Below are 20,335 nucleotides of genomic sequence, written 5' to 3' on the forward strand. Positions count from 1 at the left end.
TTTTTGTTGGGAGACTGCTAATTACTGCTACATTCTCATTGCTTGTTATTGGTCTGTTCAGATTTCTATGTCTTCTTAGTTCATTCTTTGTAATTTGTATATGTCCAAAAATTTATCCATTTCCTCCAGATTTTCAAATTTGTTGGCATATAGTTGTTTATAGTAGTCTGCAATGATTCCTTGTATTTCTGTAGTATTCGTTGTAATGTCTCTTTCATTTCTGATTTTTGTTATTTGAGTCTTCTCTCTTCTTTTTTTAGTTAGCCTAGCTAATGGCTTGTCTGTTTTGTTTATATTCTTGAGAAGCCAACTATTTGTTTCATCGATCTTTTGTATCATTTTTTGGGTCTCTGTTTCATTTAGTTCTGCCCTGATCTTAATTATTTCTTTCTGTCTACTAATTTTGGGATTGTTCTTGTTCTTGTTTTTCTAGTTCTTTGAGGTGTGGCATTGCGTTGTTTATTTGAAATCTTTTGATGTGTTTATTGCAATAAACTTCCCTCTTAGTACTGCTTTTGTAGTATTCCACAGGTTTTGGTATGATGTGTCTTTATTTTTGTTAGTTTCAAGAAAGTTTTTGATTTCCTGTTGAATTTCTTCTTGGACCTATATGTCATTCAGGAGCATGTTGTTCAATTTCCATGTATTTGTATAGTTTCCAGTTTTGCTTCTTATTGATTTCTAGTTTTAATCCATTGTGGTCTGAGAAGATACTTGAAATTTTATTATTTAAAACTTTGCTGAAACTTGCTTTGGGACCTAACATAAGGTCTATACTGGAGAATGTGCTGATGAGAAGAATATATATTCTGTAGCTGTTGAATTAAAGGTTCTGTAAATATCTGTCAGGTCCAATTGATCTACAGTGTGATTTAAATCCTTTGTGTCTCTGTTGATTTGTGGCCTAGATGATCTGTCCAGTGCTAAGAAAGGGACATTCAGGTCCCCATTATCATATTGGGGTCTATCTCTTTCTTTAGGCCTAAATGTGTTTGTTTTATATGTCTGGGTGCTCCAGGTTTGGGTGCATAAATATTTATAATTTTTATGTCTTCTTGCTTGATAGATACCTTTGTCATATGGTGGACTTCTTTGTCACTTTTTATGGTTTTTGGTTTAAAGTCTATTTTTCTGATATAAGAATAGCTACTCCTCTCATTTTTGGTTTACATTTGTGTGGTATACCTTTTTCCATCCATTCACTATTAGTCTGTGTGTGTCCTTACAGGTGAGGTGAGGTGAGTTTCTTGTAGATAGCATATAGTTGGGTCTAGCTTTTTAATCCAATCAAGCAGTCTTTGTCTTTTGAGTGAGGAGTTTAATTCATTTACATTTGGGGTTGTTACTGAAAGGTATTGTCTTACTCTTGGCATTTTATTGATTTTTGTTTGGATGTTTTAAATATCTTTTGTTTCTTTCTTCCCCTTTTATTGTTTGTCTTTGATGTTTGTTGGTTTTTGAAGTGGTAAGATATAGTTTCTTTCTTTTTCTAGTTAGCATTTTTGTTCAACCAGTGCGTTTTGTTCTTATGTATTTATGGTTGTGATTGTCATTTTTGGATCCAGATGCAGGACTTGCTTGAGGATTTCTTGTAGGGCTGGTCAGGTGGTGGTGAACTCCTGCAGCTTCTTTTTGTCTGGAAAACAAAACACTATTTTCCCCTCATTTCTGAAGGATAGTCTTGCTGGATATAGTATTTCTTGGCTGGCAGTTTTTTTCTTTTTTCTTTTAAATTTTATTTTGTCGATATATATTGTGGCTGATTATTGGTCCCCATCACCAAAACCTCCCTCCCTTCTCCCTCCCCCCCTCCCCCCCAACAATGTCCTTTCTGTTTGCTGGTCGTATCAACTTCAAGTAGTTGTGGTTGTTATATCTTCTTCCCCCCCCCGTTTTTTTTTTTTTGTGTGTGTGTGTGTGTGTGTGTGTGAATTTATATATTAATTTTTAGCTCCCACCAATAAGTGAGAACATGTGGTATTTCTCTTTCTGTGCCTGACTTGTTTCACTTAATATAATTCTCTCAAGGTCCATCCATGTTGTTGCAAATGGCAGTATTTCATTCGTTTTTATAGCTGAGTAGTATTCCATTGTATAGATGTACCACATTTTCCGTATCCACTCATCTGATGATGGACATTTGGGCTGGTTCCAACTCTTGGCTATTGTAAAGAGTGCTGCGATAAACATTGGGGAACAGGTATACCTTTGACTTGATGATTTCCATTCCTCTGGGTATATGCCCAACAGTGGGATAGCTGGGTCGTATGGTAGATCTATCTGCAATTGTTTGAGGAACCTCCATACCATTTTCCATAGAGGCTGCACCATTTTACAGTCCCACCAACAATGTATGAGAGTTCCTTTTTCTCCACAGCCTCGCCAGCATTTATCGTTCAGAGTCTTTTGGATTTTAGCCATCCTAACTGGGGTTAGATGGTATCTCAATGTGGTTTTGATTTGCATTTCCCGGATGCTGAGTGATGTTGAGCATTTTTTCATATGTCTGTTGGCCATTTGGATATCTTCTTTAGAGAAATGCCTACTTATCTCTTTTGCCCATTTTTTAATTGGGTTGCTTGTTTTCTTCTTGTAAAGTTGTTTGAGTTCCTTATATATTCTGGATATTAATCCTTTGTCAGATGTATATTTTGCAAATATTTTCTCCCACTCTGTTGGTTGTCTTTTAACTCTTTTAATTGTTTCTTTTGTTGTGCAGAAGCTTTTTAGTTTGATATAATCCCATTTGTTTATTTTTCCTTTGGTTGCCCGTGCTTTTGGGGTCATATTCATGAAGTCTGTGCCCAGTCCTATTTCCTGAAGTGTTTCTCCTATGTTTTCTTTAAGAAGTTTTATTGTTTCAGGGTGTATATTTAAATCCTTAATCCATTTTGAGTTGATTTTAGTATATGGTGAGAGGTATGGATCTAGTTTCATTCTCCTGCATATGGATATCCAGTTATCCCAGCACCACTTGCTGAAGAGGCAATCCCTTCGCCAGTGAATAGGCTTGGTGCCTTTGTCAAAGATCAGATGGCAGTAAGTGTGTGGGTTGATTTCTAGATTCTCTATTCTATTCCATTGGTCAGTGTGTCTGTTTTTATGCCAGTACCATACTGTTTTGGTTATTATAGCTTTGTAGTATAGCTTAAAGTCAGGTAGTGTTATGCCTCCAGTTTTATTTTTTTTGCTCAGCATTGCTTTGGCAATGCATGGTCTTTTATTGTTCCATATAAATATCTGGATAGTTTTTTCCATTTCTGAGAAAAATGTCTTTGGAATTTTGATGGGGATTGCATTGAATTTGTATATCACTTTGGGTAGTATGGACATTTTCACTATGTTGATTCTTCCAATCCAAGATCATGGGATATCTTTCCATCTTCTTGTATCCTCTCTAATTTCTCTCAGCAGTGGTTTGTAGTTCTCATTATAGAGATTTTTCACATCCTTGGTTAACTCAATTCCTAAGTATTTTATTTTTTTGGTGGCTATTGTAAATGGGCAGGCTTTCTTGATTTCTCGTTCTGCATGTTCACTACTGGAGAAAAGAAATGCTACTGATTTTTGTGTGTTGATTTTGTATCCTGCTACTGTGTTGAAATCATTTATCAATTCCAAAAGTTTTTTTGTAGAGGTTTTAGGCTGTTCGATATATAGGATCATGTCATCTGCAGACAGGGACAGTTTGACTTCATCTTTTCCAATCTGGATGCCCTTTACTTCCTTCTCTTCCCTGATTGCTATGGCTAGTACTTCCAACACTATGTTGAATAGGAGTGGCGAGAGTGGGCATCCTTGTCTAGTTCCTGTTCTTAAAGGAAAAGCTTTCAGCTTTTCCCCATTCAGGATGATATTGGCAGTGGGTTTGGCATATATGACTTTAATTATGTTGAGATATTTTCCCTCTATACCTAACTTATAGAGGGTCTTTGTCATGAATGAGTGCTGAACTTTATCAAATGCTTTTTCAGCATCTATAGATATGATCATATGGTTCTTGTGTTTGACTTTATTAATATGGTGTATCACATTTATTGATTTGCGTATGTTGAACCAACCTTGCATCCCTGGGATGAATCCCACTTGATCGTGATGAATAATTTTTCGTATGTGTTGCTGTATTCTGTTTGCTAGTATTTTAGTGAGGATTTTTGCATCTATATTCATCAAGGATATCGGCCTGTAGTTTTCTTTTTTGGTTATATCTTTACCTGGTTTTGGTATCAGGATGATGTTTGCTTCATAGAATGAGTTTGGGAGATTTGCATCCGTTTCAATCTTTTGGAATAGTTTGTAAAGAATTGGTGTCAATTCCTCTTTGAATGTTTGGTAAAATTCTGCTGTGAATCCATCTGGTCCTGGGCTTTTCTTTGTTGGGAGCCTTCTGATAACAGCTTCAATCTCCTTTATTGTTATTGGTCTGTTCAAATTTTCTACGTCTTCACGATTCAGTTTTGGGAGCTTGTGTGTGTCCAGAAATTTATCCATTTCCTCCAGATTTTCATATTTGTTGGCGTATAGTTGTTTATAGTAGTCTCGAATGATTCCTTGTATTTCAGATGAATCAGTTGTAATATCGCCTTTTTCATTTCTAATTTTTGTAATTTGAGTCTTCTCTTCTTTTTTTTGTTAGCCATGCTAATGGTTTGTCAATTTTATTTATCTTTTCAAAAAACCAACTTTTTGATTCGTTGATCTTTTGAATTGTTTTTTGGTTTTCAATTTCATTCAGTTCTGCTCTGATCTTAATGATTTCTTTCCGTCTGCTAACTTTAGGTTTGGATTGTTCTTGTTTTTCTAGTTCTTTAAGGTGAAGTGTTAGGTTGTTCACTTGCCATCTTTCTATTCTTCTGAAGTGAGCGTTTAATGCAATAAATTTTCCCCTCTATACTGCTTTTGCAGTATCCCACAGGTTTTGGTATGATGTATCATTGTTTTCATTAGTTTCAATAAATTTTTTGATTTCCTGCTTGATTTCTTCTTGGACCCATATGTCATTAAGTAGAATGCTGTTTAATTTCCATGTGTTTGTATAGTTTCCAGAGTTTCGTTTGTTATTAATTTCTAGTTTTAATCCATTGTGGTCTGAGAAGATACATGGGATAATTCCAATCTTTTTGAATTTATTGAGACTTGATTTGTGACCTAATATGTGATCTATCATGGAGAATGATCCGTGTGCTGCTGAGAAGAATGAATATTCTGAGGTTGTTGGGTGGAATGTTCTGTAGATATCTGCCAATTCCAATTGGTCTAGAGTCTTGTTTAGATCTTGTGTTTCTCTACTGATTCTTTGCCTAGATGATCTGTCTAATATTGACAGTGGGGTGTTCAGGTCCCCTGCTATTATGGTATTAGTGTCTATTTCCTTCTTTAGGTCTAATAGAATTTGTTTTATAAATCTGGCTGCTCCAACATTGGGTGCGTACATATTTATGATTGTTATGTCTTCTTGATGGATCAGTCCTTTTATCATTAAGTAGTGTCCCTCATTGTCTCTTTTTATGGTTTTTAGTTTAAAGTCTATTTTGTCAGATATAAGAATAGCTACTCCAGCTCGTTTTTCTTTTCTGTTTGCGTGGTAAATCTTTTTCCATCTTTTCACTTAGTCTGTGTGAATCTTTATGGGTGAGGTGAGTCTCTTGTAGGCAGCATATAGTTGGGTCCTCCTTTTTGATCCAGTCAGCCAGTCTGTGTCTTTTAATTGGGGAATTTAAGCCTTTTACATTAAGAGTTGTTATTGAAAGGTGTTGACTTATTCCTAGCATTTTATTGGTTGTTTGGTTATCTTAGGTGTCTTTTGTTCCTTGCTTTCTGATTTACTGTTTAGTTTCTGTGTTTGTTGGTTCGTTAGGTTGTAGATAGTGTTTTTGTTAGCTTGTTTTCTCTTCATGAATGCCATTTTTATTATACTGGCGGGTTTAGATTTTTCTTGGGTTTTTATGGCAGTGGTAGTTATTTTTCAGGAACCAAACCCAGTACTCCCTTGAGGATTTCTTGTAAGGGTGGTCGTGTGGTAGTGAACTCTCACAGTTTTTGTTTGTCTGAGAAATATACTATTTGCCCCTCATTTCGGAAGGATAGCCTTGCAGGGTAGAGTATTCTTGGCTGGCAATCTTTGTCTTTTAGTATTTTGAAAATATCATCCCATTCCTTTCTAGCTTTTAGGGTTTGTGATGAAAAGTCTGATGTTAACCTGATTGGGGCTCCCTTATAGGTGATTTGATGCTTCTCTCTTGCAGCTTTTAAGATTCTCTCTTTGTCTCTGAGTTTTGCCAATTTGACTATGACATGTCTTGGAGAAGGTCTTTTTGGGTTGAATACATTTGGAGATCGTTGAGCTTCCTGGATCTGAAGATCTGTGATTTTTCCTATACCTGGGAAGTTTTCTGCCACTATTTTGTTGAATATGTTTTCAATGGAATCTCCATTTTCCTCCCCTTCTGGAATACCCATGACTCGGATATTTGATCGCTTAAGGTTGTCTGATATCTCTCTCAGATTTTCTTCAATGTCCTTGATTCTTTTTTCTTTCTTTTTGTCTGCTTGTGTTATTTCAAACAGCCCATCTTCAAGTTCAGAGGTTCTCTCTTCAACTTCGACAAGCCTGCTGGTTAAACTCTCCATTGTGTTTTTTATTTCGCTGAATAACTTCTTCAGTTCAGCAAGTTCTGCTACATTTTTTTTCAGGACATTGATTTCCTTGTACATTTCCTCTTTCAGATCCTGTATACTTTTCCTCATTTCATCATGATGTCTAGCTGAGTTTTCTTGTATCTCATTCAGTTTCCTTAGAATTATCACTCGAAATTCCTTGTCAGTTATTTCAGTGGCTTCTTGTTCTATAGGATCTAGAGTTTGAATTTTATTAACTTTTGGTGGTGTCCTTTCTTGATTTTTTGTATTTCTGGTATCTTTTTTTTGGTGTTTATTCATTGTGGCAGGCGGTTTCACAGACCACCGGTTTGAGACTAATGACTAACTAGGATGTTGCTGTGGTTGCCAATTTGGTATGGCTCCCGCCGTGACTGCTCAGTTGGCCTCCAGTGCCTTGTGTGTGTGGTTGCCTCGGGTCTTGGGCTTCTCCGGGGAGCCACTTTTCTGGTCAGCTTGGACTCTGCTGGGCTGGTGGATCACGTACCACAGGGTGTGTGATCTCTGTTGAGCTTTCACTTCCTGTGCAGGACTTCTCCCTGTTCCGTGTGCTCTGACCCAGGCTGTTGGATCATGTAGTGGCAACCCCACCGGGTGTGTGGTTTCTGTCGAGTCTCCACCTCCCACGTCGCACGTCTCCCCACTCTGTGTGCACTGTGCTGGGCTGGGGTGTGTCTTCTGCACCCCTCTTCTATCAGCTGGGCCTTCAAGACCCTGCTCGGCACCGCCTCACCCAGGAAGTCTACCAGGTTTCTGCTAGGCACAGACGACCGGTCTCTCTGGGTGTCTTTGTAGCACTGTGTAGATCTTTCTCGGGTCTTGTTCACCTTTGTATCCCCCCGGCATAGATCGAATCTAGCGCCCACCTGCAGCCTGCTCTCCGGCAGGTTCAAGTGGACCTGGGAACTCTCCTACCACGCTATTCCCTACCAGAAATTGGTTAGGCTTTTTTTTCCGAACTGGTGGCTGCAGAGATGGTATCTGCCTCCCAGTAACAGGAAGTTTACTGGGGGCCCGTGTCCAGGGTGTGGTGGAGTGACAGTCGGTCTGCCCGTACTTCCTTGCCCTCCTGACACTGGCCAGGGACGCCCCATGCCACCAACCCGCCAGGGAACCGCGGAGGGAGTGGGAGGGGAGGCCGGTCTGCAGGCTCCGGAAAGCCCCGTGCCAGGCCAAGCAAGTGGGAAGGCTCAGTGGCGGCCGAGCCGGGTGGAGCTGCCCGCACCTGGGAAAATGGAGGCAGCCCCGGGGCGGTGAGTGGCCTGGTGATGCAGGTGGGAGCCGGGTGGGCATAATCCCCCTGAACAGAGCTGGGCCAGGGGTCACTCACAGGGTTTTGCCAGGTCGGGTGTTCACTCTCTGTCTCTGGTTTGTCGCCTTCCCTGTTCTCGGCCGCTGCTGCCTCGGGCTGTTCAGTTGCGGCGCAGCTCGGGCGCTCCCAGGAATCTTCTTTAATGCTGGCCTGAAACCTCGAATCCTGAATAGGGCAGCTGGCCACCTTCAGCGCGGCCCCGGCCTCCGGGATCCTGGCTGCATCCACAGCAGCCCTGGCGCCGTGTTCTCCACCTCGAGACTCCCTTTTGCAGCTAAGAAACAGTTCTTTTCCTGCTCCACACTTCAAAGCTGTTGCCTGTAAATGAGGCAGCCTCTCCTGCTGGGGGCAAAGTGGCGGTCACCCCCCACGACCGGCCACCAGCAGCAGTCCTCCCTTAAGAGATGGCAAGAGGAAGGTCCACAAGTTTCCCAGCTTCCTGAGGCCCAGTGGTCGCCTTTTCCACCTCAGCTACTCCGCGCCAATTGCCGCAGCCACCGCCATCTTGAAACCTGCCAGCTAGCTTCCTTCTTGGGTTTTCATATTTTTAGTATCTCTACATTGATGTCTGGTCATTTTATAGAATAGTTGCTTCTTCTATTACTCTGGAGTGGGCTTTAAGGAGAGAGACTTCCTCTTTTTCCAGTCTCTGCTCTGACTCTCCTTGTGTAAATGCAATTGAGTGGGCAGTGGACCACCTGCATGGTGGCTGTGGCTGCTATTGTGGTGGTGAGCCACTCTTGCAGTTTCAATGGCTATGTAGTGGCTGTGGTAGACCACCCACACAGAAGTGGTGTTTTCACATGCCTCTGCCTTCTGTCAGGTGGGGGGGGGGGCTGCCCACAGCTCTTGTTAATTAGACCCCAGGCATCTAGCTTAAAATAATTCTATACCTGAGAATTGAGTTAGCATTTTCAGCCTGGCTGTGTAGTGAAATGAATGGAAATAATCAAAGATCACTTGGTGCATCACCTGGACACTCATTAAGAAGCACATTTGAAGACAAGAGCCCTTGGGCTGCATTTCATTCATAGAGATTTCCCTCTACCTTCTTTTGATGATTTATGATTTTAACATTTATGACCTCTTCATGATATTTGATCATTACATTCAGAAGTATTCCATTTGGTATTCTAAACAGCAGTATGATAGGGCATTTACATTTAAAAATTCTGGCTGTTTTCTGGGGTTTAATACTTACTGAAAATCACTTCCGATTTTGTTATGCATTTACTTTTTCAGATACTGGCTTAAGAATTCTTCAATGTATGAACCAAAGAAATCAAACAAAACTCATCTTTAGTGAAAACAGTTCCCTATTAGGAAACAAAAGAAATGCTTTTTTCCTGGTTCTGTCTAAACTTTAATATGTCGCATCTCAGAACCTTAATTTTCTTAACTACAAATAAAGCGGTTGAACTACATGATTTCCAAGTACCCCTTAAACTCTTTAATTATGCCAGACCCAATGTGCTTTTTTGAGTATAAAATTTATACTTACCTAGGAAAATATTTCTTAAATTCACCTATATTTTTCTTTCTACTGTTAAAGTCAGAAAAAAGACTCTCTCAATGATTTAGCACCAGTGTCACCTTTCATTGATCAGTTAAATTGATTTAACAGTCAGTATTGCTAAGTAACATATAAGCAAGATAACTATTCAATGAAAAAAAGAATTTCAACCCTTTTATTGAAAGCATTTTTTTTGAAAACAGTTAAGAAAATGAAAAGGTAATCAGCACATTATTTTCTTCCTTTTTCCTTTACATTAATTATCAGCTGATATAAAAGACCAGTGAAGAATCTTCAAAGTGGAGGGCAGGATGATTAAGCAAATGTGATTGTTCACCCTGTGAGCAATCCCAAGGATCTGGAGATTGTTTTGCCTCTCAGTTGTCTGTGAGAACAGGCTGATTTTCAAAAGTCACAGCTATGGTAACCACCCCCCTATTCATTCACTGTTTACTGAAAGCCATTGATCTAAGAGTTGATGATATAGTGATGAAGCAGATATTACATGCAGTGTGAATTAATCTACAAAGAGAAAGCAGTGTACTGTTCAGTCATATTTTGGGAGGTAGTTTGGGACACCGTCCCAGGAGAGATGTTGCCTATGAATCATACTGAATGATGAGGAGGTATCAGCCTGGCAAAGGAGAAGTGGGAGGAAAGGTGTGCATCCAGATGCTTCCATGCAGAGGTGGGTTGGGAGAGGGATAGGAGAGAGAAGTGAAAGATTTTCCTGACAATGTTGGAGTTTATCTGAGCCCTGTGATCCTGAAAAACAATGATGTTTATACGAATCCCACTACTCCATTGTGTTTCAGAAATGGCTTATGACAAGGAACCATCATTCCCCATAGGACTTAGGTAAGACTCACAGATTCTCCCCTGTTTACCTATGACCAGTACAGACACAGCCCTCCAGATTCCTATTCTTTACCCACTGACCCATCTGGACAAAATACCTGCTACCATAACTCGACCAAAACTTAGTTTATGTTCTCTCCTTCATCCAAACCCCTGAATTTTTACTTACCCTCAACTTGACTTAGCATTTCAGCCCCTCCATAATGACCCTTCCTGAGCATCAACTAACCTCAGGGTAAAACATTCTCTGATTTACTGTCCAGTCAAGCCACCTCTACCTGTTTATCCTACTTTCTGACATCTGGTTCTTTCTAGCCTTATTACTCTTCCCTATAAAAGAAAAGCCTTTTTCTGCCTGATCTCTGAGATGTGCAGGTCTTAAGATTGATATATTCTTCCTACTGCAGTAGTCTTTTTCCCTTTCTATAATCCTTTTGAATAGTCTCTGCTTACCTAACTCTGGATTTGTTTTTTATTTGACAGTATAATACAACAGCATGGTCATGGTTTATTTGGAGAGTGGCAAATACAGAAGTTCTTTTGACCAACTTCTACTTAATGAAATCTGACTTAAGTAATGTTCTCAATTGACAGAACTTCCTGTTTCAAACAAAATATTGGAATAAAGATATTGCTACCCCACTTCCCCTGCACAATCACCTCCAACATAACAAGGTGACCATGAAAAAGAAACACCAACTTTATCTTCGATCAAACTAGATGTAGACCTGAGCAATAAAATATGAAGTTGAAGAGGAATGGTAAATAACTTAGCTGATCAGAGAGAGTTTAGACCTAACCAGCTAGAGATGAGTGGTGGGATAGCAATGAAAAGCAAGTTCATCAGCCTCACAGAAGCCCTGAACAGGCTTGAGGGTTGGTATCAACGTGGGGTATGGAAGGTGGAAGTGAAGCGGTGGTGTCAAGAAAGCAAAGAGACTATATGAAAATCTGAGTAAGGACTCTAAATCCTCCATGCACCAACTACACTCTCAGGTAATGGCCCCTTCCATATCCCCAGAGAAATATGTTTTCTGGAGAAATCAAAACATAGGGGCTTTAAAGTGGTGACACAGGACACAGAAGAGGCTGGGGTACAATGTTGGAGGAAAAACAAGCAGATTAAGTGAAAATGTACACACTGGTTTTTCTGCTCTTCTTACCCAAAACGAGAACATGATATACAGGGATGTACACTCCAGGTAGGAGATTGGAGAAATCACACCACTCCAAAGAAAAAATGACTTGATACTGTCATTTTGAGGTACCCAATGAACTAATTGTTCCATGTGAAGTCCAATCTTTGACAAGGTCCACCCATATATACCAGCCTTCCTGCCAGCTTTTCTTTTCTTTTCTTTTTTTAAAAATTGAAACATATTGATTGTACATATCTATGGGATACAGCATTGAATATCCACCCCTATGTGCAATATGTGATGCTCATATCAGGATCTTGCCAGCTTTTAAATGCCTAGCTCTTACTATGAATGAGTAGTTAAAGTTGACCAGATATTTGCTAAAATCCTCCATCTGGAAACAGAGGCACCAGAAAACAGAAAAAAGAAGTTCAGAGGAAACAGACAAAATACAGGGAAGAGAGAAGAAGATGATTTTCAAAGAAACTATAATTAGTAAGTGCGATTAATTTTTCTGAGGTAAGAGAAGATATATTTAAGAAACATAAGCAGAACGCTCTAATAAAGGAATAATTAGAGGGCAGAGAAAAATGACCAACTAGAGTTGTTTGATGCATGTCCCCTCACAGAAAGATACCAAAACGACAAATAAAACAACTATGTCTTAACCAGAATGACCAAAGAAATATGCTGCAGAGCACCGGGAGTGTTGAAATCCTTATAGAGCATGGGAGACTGGGATAGCACCATAGCGAGCAAGCTAGGCATCCTGCCTCTGCCTCACTGTTTTCCTCAGACTCAGGCAGAAAGAAGGTAAGCTGGCAAAGCCCCAGCTGTTTCCACTGCAAATGCCAGCAATCCCTGCCGCAAGAGTGTCCCCCAGCCCTCTTAGGCCCCAAACCCCAGCTGGGAGTTTGTGCAGCTGCACGGCCTCATAGTAGAAGCCCAGGTAGAGGAACCCCCAACCTCTTGCCCTAAGCAGCTATGGCACAGTGCCATCTTGTAGCTGAACATGCTGCTAGAGTGCGTCTTACCCTGGGGGCTAGTGGAACTGACTCCCTCCACCCTGAGGCCCTACCTTCATTCTACCATATTTGCATGGGCACCAGCAGGACCACACCCCTGCTGCCTGGAGCCCAGGCCAGACAGAAAAACCAAGACTCCAGCATCAGAACCCAGGCAGGACACCCTCCCCCCAAGGAGAACAGGCAGACCTGCTCAGTGGGGAAGCTGCCAATAAATAATTGTTCACCTTGTGTATGTGCACCTGCCCTACATAACCCACTGGCCCACTTAGCCCACAGGCACCTGTGCCAACCTGAAAGCCAATCCAGTGGTATCTTCGATTATCCAGAGCAACTAACTCCCTGACTGACTGCAACTGGGAAGTGGCTTTGTCTCTCCCCAGCAGGCCTCTACAGATCTTCTAGGCCTGGCTGCACCCTTGCAGGCTTGCTTCGGGCTCAACATCTGACTAAAGAAATATGCTGCAGAGCACCAAAAATATGCTGCAGAAATATGCTGCAGGACTGATCTGGCAGCTCTTCATAGAGCTGCTGGGCCTTATTGCACCAGTGCACACCTACCCTAGGCATGATAGTGGCTTTGTCTCTACCAAGTGGGCCTCTACAGAGCTTCTGGGCCCTGCTGCACTCCTGCTGACCTGTTCTGGGATCAACAGCTGGATCCAGTGGCCCTCCACAGAGCTGCCAGTCTTTTCTATACCTGTGCACACCTGCTTCCTGCTTGATAGGGATCAGGCAGTGGCTTCACCTCCTCTGGCAGTCCTCCACAGGGACACTGGGTCCTGCTGTACCTGTGAACACCAGTTACCAGTTTCTGGCCAGGCAGTGGCACCCACTCCTCTGACAGGCCTTTGCGGAGCTGCTTGATGCTCCTCCCCCACCCCCCTGCAGTAGCAGGCACACCTGTATCCTGATAGCCAGTCAGGCAGCAACTCTGCATCTCAGCAAGATTACCAGACAGCCAGCTGGCCCTCTGCACCTGCACATGCCTGGTGCAATAACCAGCCCAGAGTATCCGACCCAACAAAACAGAGCCAGTGTTGGCACAAACTCCTGTTGTCTAGGCCACTGAAGCATTTGCAGACATCACTGAAGAGGATTACAACCAAAGAAATTGCACAGAGAATGTGATACTGAGTCCACCAAAAACCACAGTCAACACAATATATCCTACAGACACCCTAGGACCCACATACTGAAAAAAGTCATTTCTACATAATCTGCTCCATAAAATAGGGAAAAGCAACTCCTCTATTAGGTGCACAGATATCAATGTAGAAACACCCACACACAGAAAACATGAAAAAGCAAGGAAACTTGACACCCTCACAGAAATATGATAAGTCTCCAGTAACATATGACAAGGAAAAGGACAGTTACAAAATGCTTGTAAAGGGGCTAGAGCTCAGGGAAAGAGGAAGAGAGACCTATAGAATTCATGAAGGCAGGAGAAGTCGCGATGAGAGAAAGCAAGGACTACTCTGACTGTTTTGAGTCCCGGCCGCTTCAAGGCTGGCCCTGGTGAGCACACAGAGCAAGAGCTGGAAAAAGCCACAGCTGTGCCCTATATATGAAGTTGCTTGGAGGCTGCAAGGGAGGTCTTGGTGGTCCCTAGGTCAGCAAGACCACTGGCAGTGTTCCTGTGTATCCACATAGGAGCAAGGGACCATGGACAACTGAAAAAAGGAACCACTTAGAGGCTGGTGAATCATTGCAAGGGACTGGTGCCTGGCCTGCCCCACAGAAAGTGTTTGAAGTGTGGGCAGTGGGGAAGACACGCCCACTGAGGGAACATTGGGGTACACCATGGACAGCTGATCTGTCCTCCAATTAGCATAGGACTACTCAGTGGAGACTGGTCAGGAACATAGAACTGCAGGGAATGCATTTTGCTGAAAAGACTCAGCTGGTTCCCACAGGAAGTTCCCCCATTTTAGAAGTAACCAAAAGACAACAAATAAGTTCCACGGCAGAGTTTAGGTGATGGAAATAGCAAATAATCCAACACAGAACTGAAAGAAAAAACAAAAAACCCACAGATCAGAGACAAAGTTGTTATATTAACCAGTAAAGGTCTAACATCACCAAAGAATACCTGTAAAACCTAGAAGGACTGGAAACCCCTCAGGCTCCCAAGCCAGGGTGTGGTGAGGGCTGAGGGTCTCAGCCACATCCCCTTGACATCTGCATCCAGCCCAGTGATGACCACCAGGCTGCCACCAGAAGTGCCTCCAGCTCCCAAGCTGGAGTGGGGGGATGCTGAGGGCCTTAGAAATGTCCCCCTGATGTCTGCATCCAGCCAAACCAAGACCAAGCCACCATCAGAAGCCCCCTGGGCTTCCCTGTCAGAATGAGGGGGGTGCAGTGGGCTTTGACCACATCCCCTCTTCTTCTTCCTCCCATCCTATCTCCCTTTCCCCTCTACCCCTCCCCCCAACTGCTCTGCAACATCTTAGAATGTAAAATAATAATAATAATAATAATGAATAAATAAATTTTAAAAAATATTTGTAAAGAAATTTCAAATAAAGATCTTAAGAAAACTCAATGAGATACAAGAGAACATAGACAAACAATCCAATGAAATCAGAAAAACAATTCGTGATTGGAAGGAGAAATTTAACAAAGAGATAGATATCATAAAGAAGAACCAAACAAATTTTGGAGCTAAATAATTCAATGAATGAAATACAAAATTCAATTGAGAACTTTGTCAACTGAGTAGATCAAGAAGAAGAAAGAATTTCTGAATTTGAAGACAGATCTTCTAAATTGCCAGGCCAGAGGGTAAAAATAAATAAGCATGAAAGAGAAAGAAGAGAGGCCATGAGACTTATGAGACACCATTAAGCAAACAATTGTTTGAATAATATGTGTTCGAGAAAGAGAAGAGTTGGAGAAAGGCACAGAAATTCTAATGAAATAATAGCTGAAGATTTCCCAGTATTGGGAGAGATATGGATATTCAGATTTAGGAAGCTCAAAGGTCTATTTAGATTCAATCCAAAAAGATCCTCAGAGACACATCATAACCAAATTGTCAAAAGTCAAAGACGAAGAGAGAATTCTAAAAGATGCAAGAGAAAAGCATCAAGTCATATATAAAGGAATCCCCATTAGATTATCAGCAGATTGCTCAACAGAAAACTTTCAGGCTGAGAGAGAAGGGGATGATATATTTAGAGCCCTAAAAGAGAGAAAAAAAAAAAATTGTCAGCCAAGAGCACTTTATCCAGAAAAGCTATCTTTCACAAACGAGGGAGAAATAAAGACCTTTCCAGACAAGCAGAAGCTGAGGGAATTCATCACTACTAGACCAGCCTTACAAGAAATGCTTAAGGGAGTGCTACAACTGAAATGAAAAGATGATAATTACTATCATGACAACATGAAAAAATAAGAAACTCACCTGTGGAGGTAAATTCACTCTTCAAACTCAGAATGCTCCCATGATATAATGCTGCTATGTAAATCCTTTAACCCTCTAGTATGAAGGTTTGAAATCAAAATGATCAAAAACAACAGATACAATTAATCATTAAGAAACATACAATAGACCCAAATGTAAATTAAGGCAACAAAAATGTAATTTGTGTGTGTGGGAAGCCTAGAGCATTTTCATGTGACTAAAGTTAAGTTGTAATCAACTTAAAATATTTTATTATAACTACAAGACACTTTATGTTAACCCCAAGGTACTATGAGAAAAGAAATTGTAGCAGACACACAAATGAGAAAGAGAAGGAAAAAAAAAAAACTTAGCACCACAGAAAACTACCAATTCACAGAGGTAAATAACAAAAGAAAAAGAAAGGGACTAAGGATCTACAAAACAACCAAAAAATAATTAACAAAATGACAAGAATAAGTTCTCACACATTGGTAATAACCTTGAAAGTAAATGGATTAAACTGTCCAATTAAAAGATATAGAGTGGCTGAATGGATTAAAAAAAAAAAAAGATCCAATAATGTGCTGCCTACAAGAGACTCACCTAAAAGACAAACATAACCTGAAAGTGGTGGCCTGCAAAAGATATACCACGCAAATAGAAATCAAAAGCAAGAGGGAATAGCCATTCTTATTTCAGATACTATAGACTTTAAATCACAATACACATTATTCTCAACTGCACAAGAAACATTCTCCAGGATAGATCATATGTTAGTCCACAAAACATGTCTACACATATTTAAAAAAACAGAGATCATATCAAGTATCTTTTCAGACCACGATGGTATAAAACTAGAAATCAACAAGAAAAACTTCAGAAACTACAAATACATGGAAATTAAACAACATGTTCCTAAAACAGCAAATGGATAATGAAAAAATTAAAAGGGAAATTAAAAAATTCCTTGGGACAAATGAGAATTGAAACACATGATACCAAAACCTATGGGATATAGCAAAAGCAGTTCTAAGAGGAAAGTTTATAGCAATAAATGCCTATATCAAAAGAAGAAATATTTCTAATAAACTATCTAAGGAACTAGATATACCTAAAGAACTAGAAAAACAGCAACAAACTAAACACAAAATTGGCAGAAGGAAAGAAATAATAAACCTCAGAGCATAAATAAATGAAATAGAAACTTTAAAAATAACTGAAAAGATTGGCTTCTCTGCCTGCTCCTCCACATGTCAAGCACCACTCTGGTCGCATGATGCTCGTTCATACCTCCAGGCCTCTGCTAAGCTAGTGCCGCTGTCATGTCCCTCCAGCTGCCATCATGATTATCTACTGGGACCTCATCAGCCATGATGGGACCTCATCAGCCATGATGAGATGTTCTCTGACATTTACAAGATCCAGGAGATCACAGAGGAGCTGTGCCTGGAGGTAGAGGGGAAGATGGTCAGTAAGACAGAGGGTAACATTGATGAAATGGTGGAAATGCCTCCACTGAAGGCCCTGAGGGTAAATGTACCAAAAGCACAATAATCACTGGTGTTCATATTGTCATGAACCATCACTTGTAGGAAACTGCTTCACAAAAAAAGCCTACAAGAAGTATATCAAAGACTACATGAGTAAAAGCTTTTATGACAGGAACTGCAGAATAAATCAAGTGCATGCTTGCTAATTTCAGAAACTACCAGTTCTTTATAGGTGAAAACATGAATCCAGATGGCACGATTGCTCTGCTGAACTACTGTGAGGATGATGTGACCTCATGTATGATTTCCTTTAAGGACAGCTTAGAAATAGAAATATGTTAACAAATTTGGCAGTTCCTTTGGATCTATCACCTGTCATTATAACTTGCTGCTTGCTTGTCATCCACACAACACCAGGACTTAAAGACAAATGGCATTGATGTCATCTGGAGCTCTTCATTTATTTTGATCATGATTTACTTTGAGTGGAGACTTTGTTTTTAAGATGAAAACATTTCATATGAGTTGTCTAAAAATAAAATGCATTTAAACTAAAAAAAAGAAATAAAGAGAGAAGACTCAAATAAATAAAATCAGAAATGAGAAAGGAAACATTAAAACTGATACCACAGAAATACAAAGGATCCTAAGAGACTATTATGAACAACCATATGTTGACAAATTTGACAATGTAGAAGAAATGTATAAATTTCTGGACAAATATAATCTACCAATATTCAATTATAAAAAAATAGAAAATCTGAACAGACCAATAACAAGTGAGTAAATTGAATCAGTAATACAATGTCTTCCAATAAAAAGAAGCCCAGGACCTGATTTTTTCACTGCTGAATTCTACTAAACATTTAAAGAAGAACTAATAACAATTCTCTTCAGATTATTTCAAAAAAACGAGGAGGGAATACTTCCCAACTCATTTTATGAGGCTAGCGTTACTCTGATTCCAAAACTGGACAAGGACACAACAAAAAAAGAAAATTATAGGACAATATCCCAGATAAACATAGATGCAAAAATTCTCAACATGACACTAGCAAACCAAATCCAACAGTACACTAGAAAGATTCACTGTGATCAAGTGGGATTACCTCAGGGACGCACAGATGGTTTAATGAACACAAATCAATAAATGTGATACACCACATTTCAACAGAAAGAGAGAAAAAAAAATCATATGATTGTTTCAATTCATGCAGAAAAAACATTTGACAAAATTCAAAATTCCATCATGACAAAACCTCTTAACAAACTAGGTATTGAAGGTATATACCTCAACATAATAAAGGCCACATATGACAGACCCATACCTAACATCATACTGAATGAAAGCTTTCCTTCTTAGATGAGGAACGAGACAAGGACGCCCACATTCATCATGTCTATTCAACATAGTACCAAAAGTCCTAGCCAGAGCAATCAGACAAGAGAAAGAAATAAAAGTAATCCACATTGGAAAGGATGAAGTCAAACTGTCCCAATTTGCAGACAACATGATCTTAAACATAGAAAATCCTAAAGACTCCATCAAAAAACTGTTAGAACTAATAAACAAATTCAGTAAAATTGCAGTATACAAAATAAACATACAAAAGTCAGTAGCATTTCTGTATGCTAATAATGGAACATCTGAAAACAAAATCAAGAAAACAATTCCATTTACAATAACTACAAGGGGACTTTAATAAATGGAAAGATGTTCTATATTCATGGACCGGAAGAATTAATATTGTTAAAATGGCCATTCTACCAAAAGTGATCTACAGATTTAATTCAGTCCCTATTGAAATACCAATGATGTTCTTCACTGAACTAAAAAAAATCCTAAAATTCAGATGGAACCAAAAAAAACCCAAGACAGCCAAAGAAATCCTAAAAAAAAAAAAAAAAAAAAAAAAAGCAAATCTGGAGGCATCACAGTACCTGACTTTAAATCATGCTACAAAGATATAATAACCCAAACTGCATGGTAATGGCATAAAAACAGATGGTAGACCAATGGAACAGAATAGAGAGCCCAGAAATAAATTCAAGCATCTATAGCCACATGATCTTTGACAAAAGTGCCAAGAATACATATTGAGGAAAAGAATCTCTTCAGTAAATGGTGCTTGGAAAACTGGATATCCACATGCAGAAGAATGAGACTAGACCCCTACCTTTCAACTCAAAATGAGCTAAATCAACACAAAATTCAACTCAAAATGAATTAAAGACTTAAATGTAAAACCTGAAACTATGAAAATACCAGAATAAAACACTGAAGAAATGATCTTCAACATGGGGCTGGGCAAAGATTTAACTCTTAAAGATTAACTCTTAAAACGATTAAAAATTTCCAAATGTTCAGGTGATTAAGATTTTCAAGCAACTAAGAACATTCATTCCTGAAGCTATATTTTTATTTGTATGACTCCAACCCCTGGGCAGTATTAGAAAGTTATGAATGAATATCTAATAGATGAATAAATTCCTAAATGAATTCAGGCAACACAGTCCAGATGTCAGCTGTCCTATCATCTCCCAGGCTGCTACAACAGCCACACATCACCTGTACCTACTCTGGTTGCAGAACTGAGTTCCTTGCACAAACTTTAGTGAGCAATGTAGACTCTACTGAATATTTTATGATAAAGTAGGAAATTCATGTTGCATTCTTCATGGTAAATGACTTAGATCTTTTTCAATATTTTTCTTCTCTGAAATTCCTCTTTTACTCTTTGACCTCTCTGGGATTTTCCTGAGGAACCTCAACTTTCTCACTCTCTTACCAAGCAGAGAGCTTTTTCTCTTCCTCTGAAGAATTAGCCCAGGGTACCAAGGCCTGAAGTGTCGTATTCTGTCTTAACGAAGTTCATCAAAGTCTTTTCCCAGTCAAGTGGGTCTCTTCTTCTGTGGGATGTACCACAATAGGACAATAACGTGATTGATG

The 20,335-nt window shown here is 39.7% G+C and overlaps 1 protein-coding gene and 1 pseudogene across 1 annotated transcript in view; one reads left to right on the plus strand and one right to left on the minus strand.

The window, feature by feature from the left end:
- Positions 1-20,335, minus strand: part of CPA6 (carboxypeptidase A6) — a 314,542-nt gene that overhangs the window by 94,261 nt on the left and 199,946 nt on the right. The gene's annotated exons all lie outside the window — the stretch shown is intronic.
- LOC134364179 (translationally-controlled tumor protein-like) lies at positions 17,279-17,727 on the plus strand (annotated as a pseudogene).

This window comes from Cynocephalus volans, chromosome 15, assembly GCF_027409185.1.
Source record: "Cynocephalus volans isolate mCynVol1 chromosome 15, mCynVol1.pri, whole genome shotgun sequence".
Taxonomy (NCBI): Eukaryota; Metazoa; Chordata; class Mammalia; order Dermoptera; family Cynocephalidae; genus Cynocephalus; species Cynocephalus volans.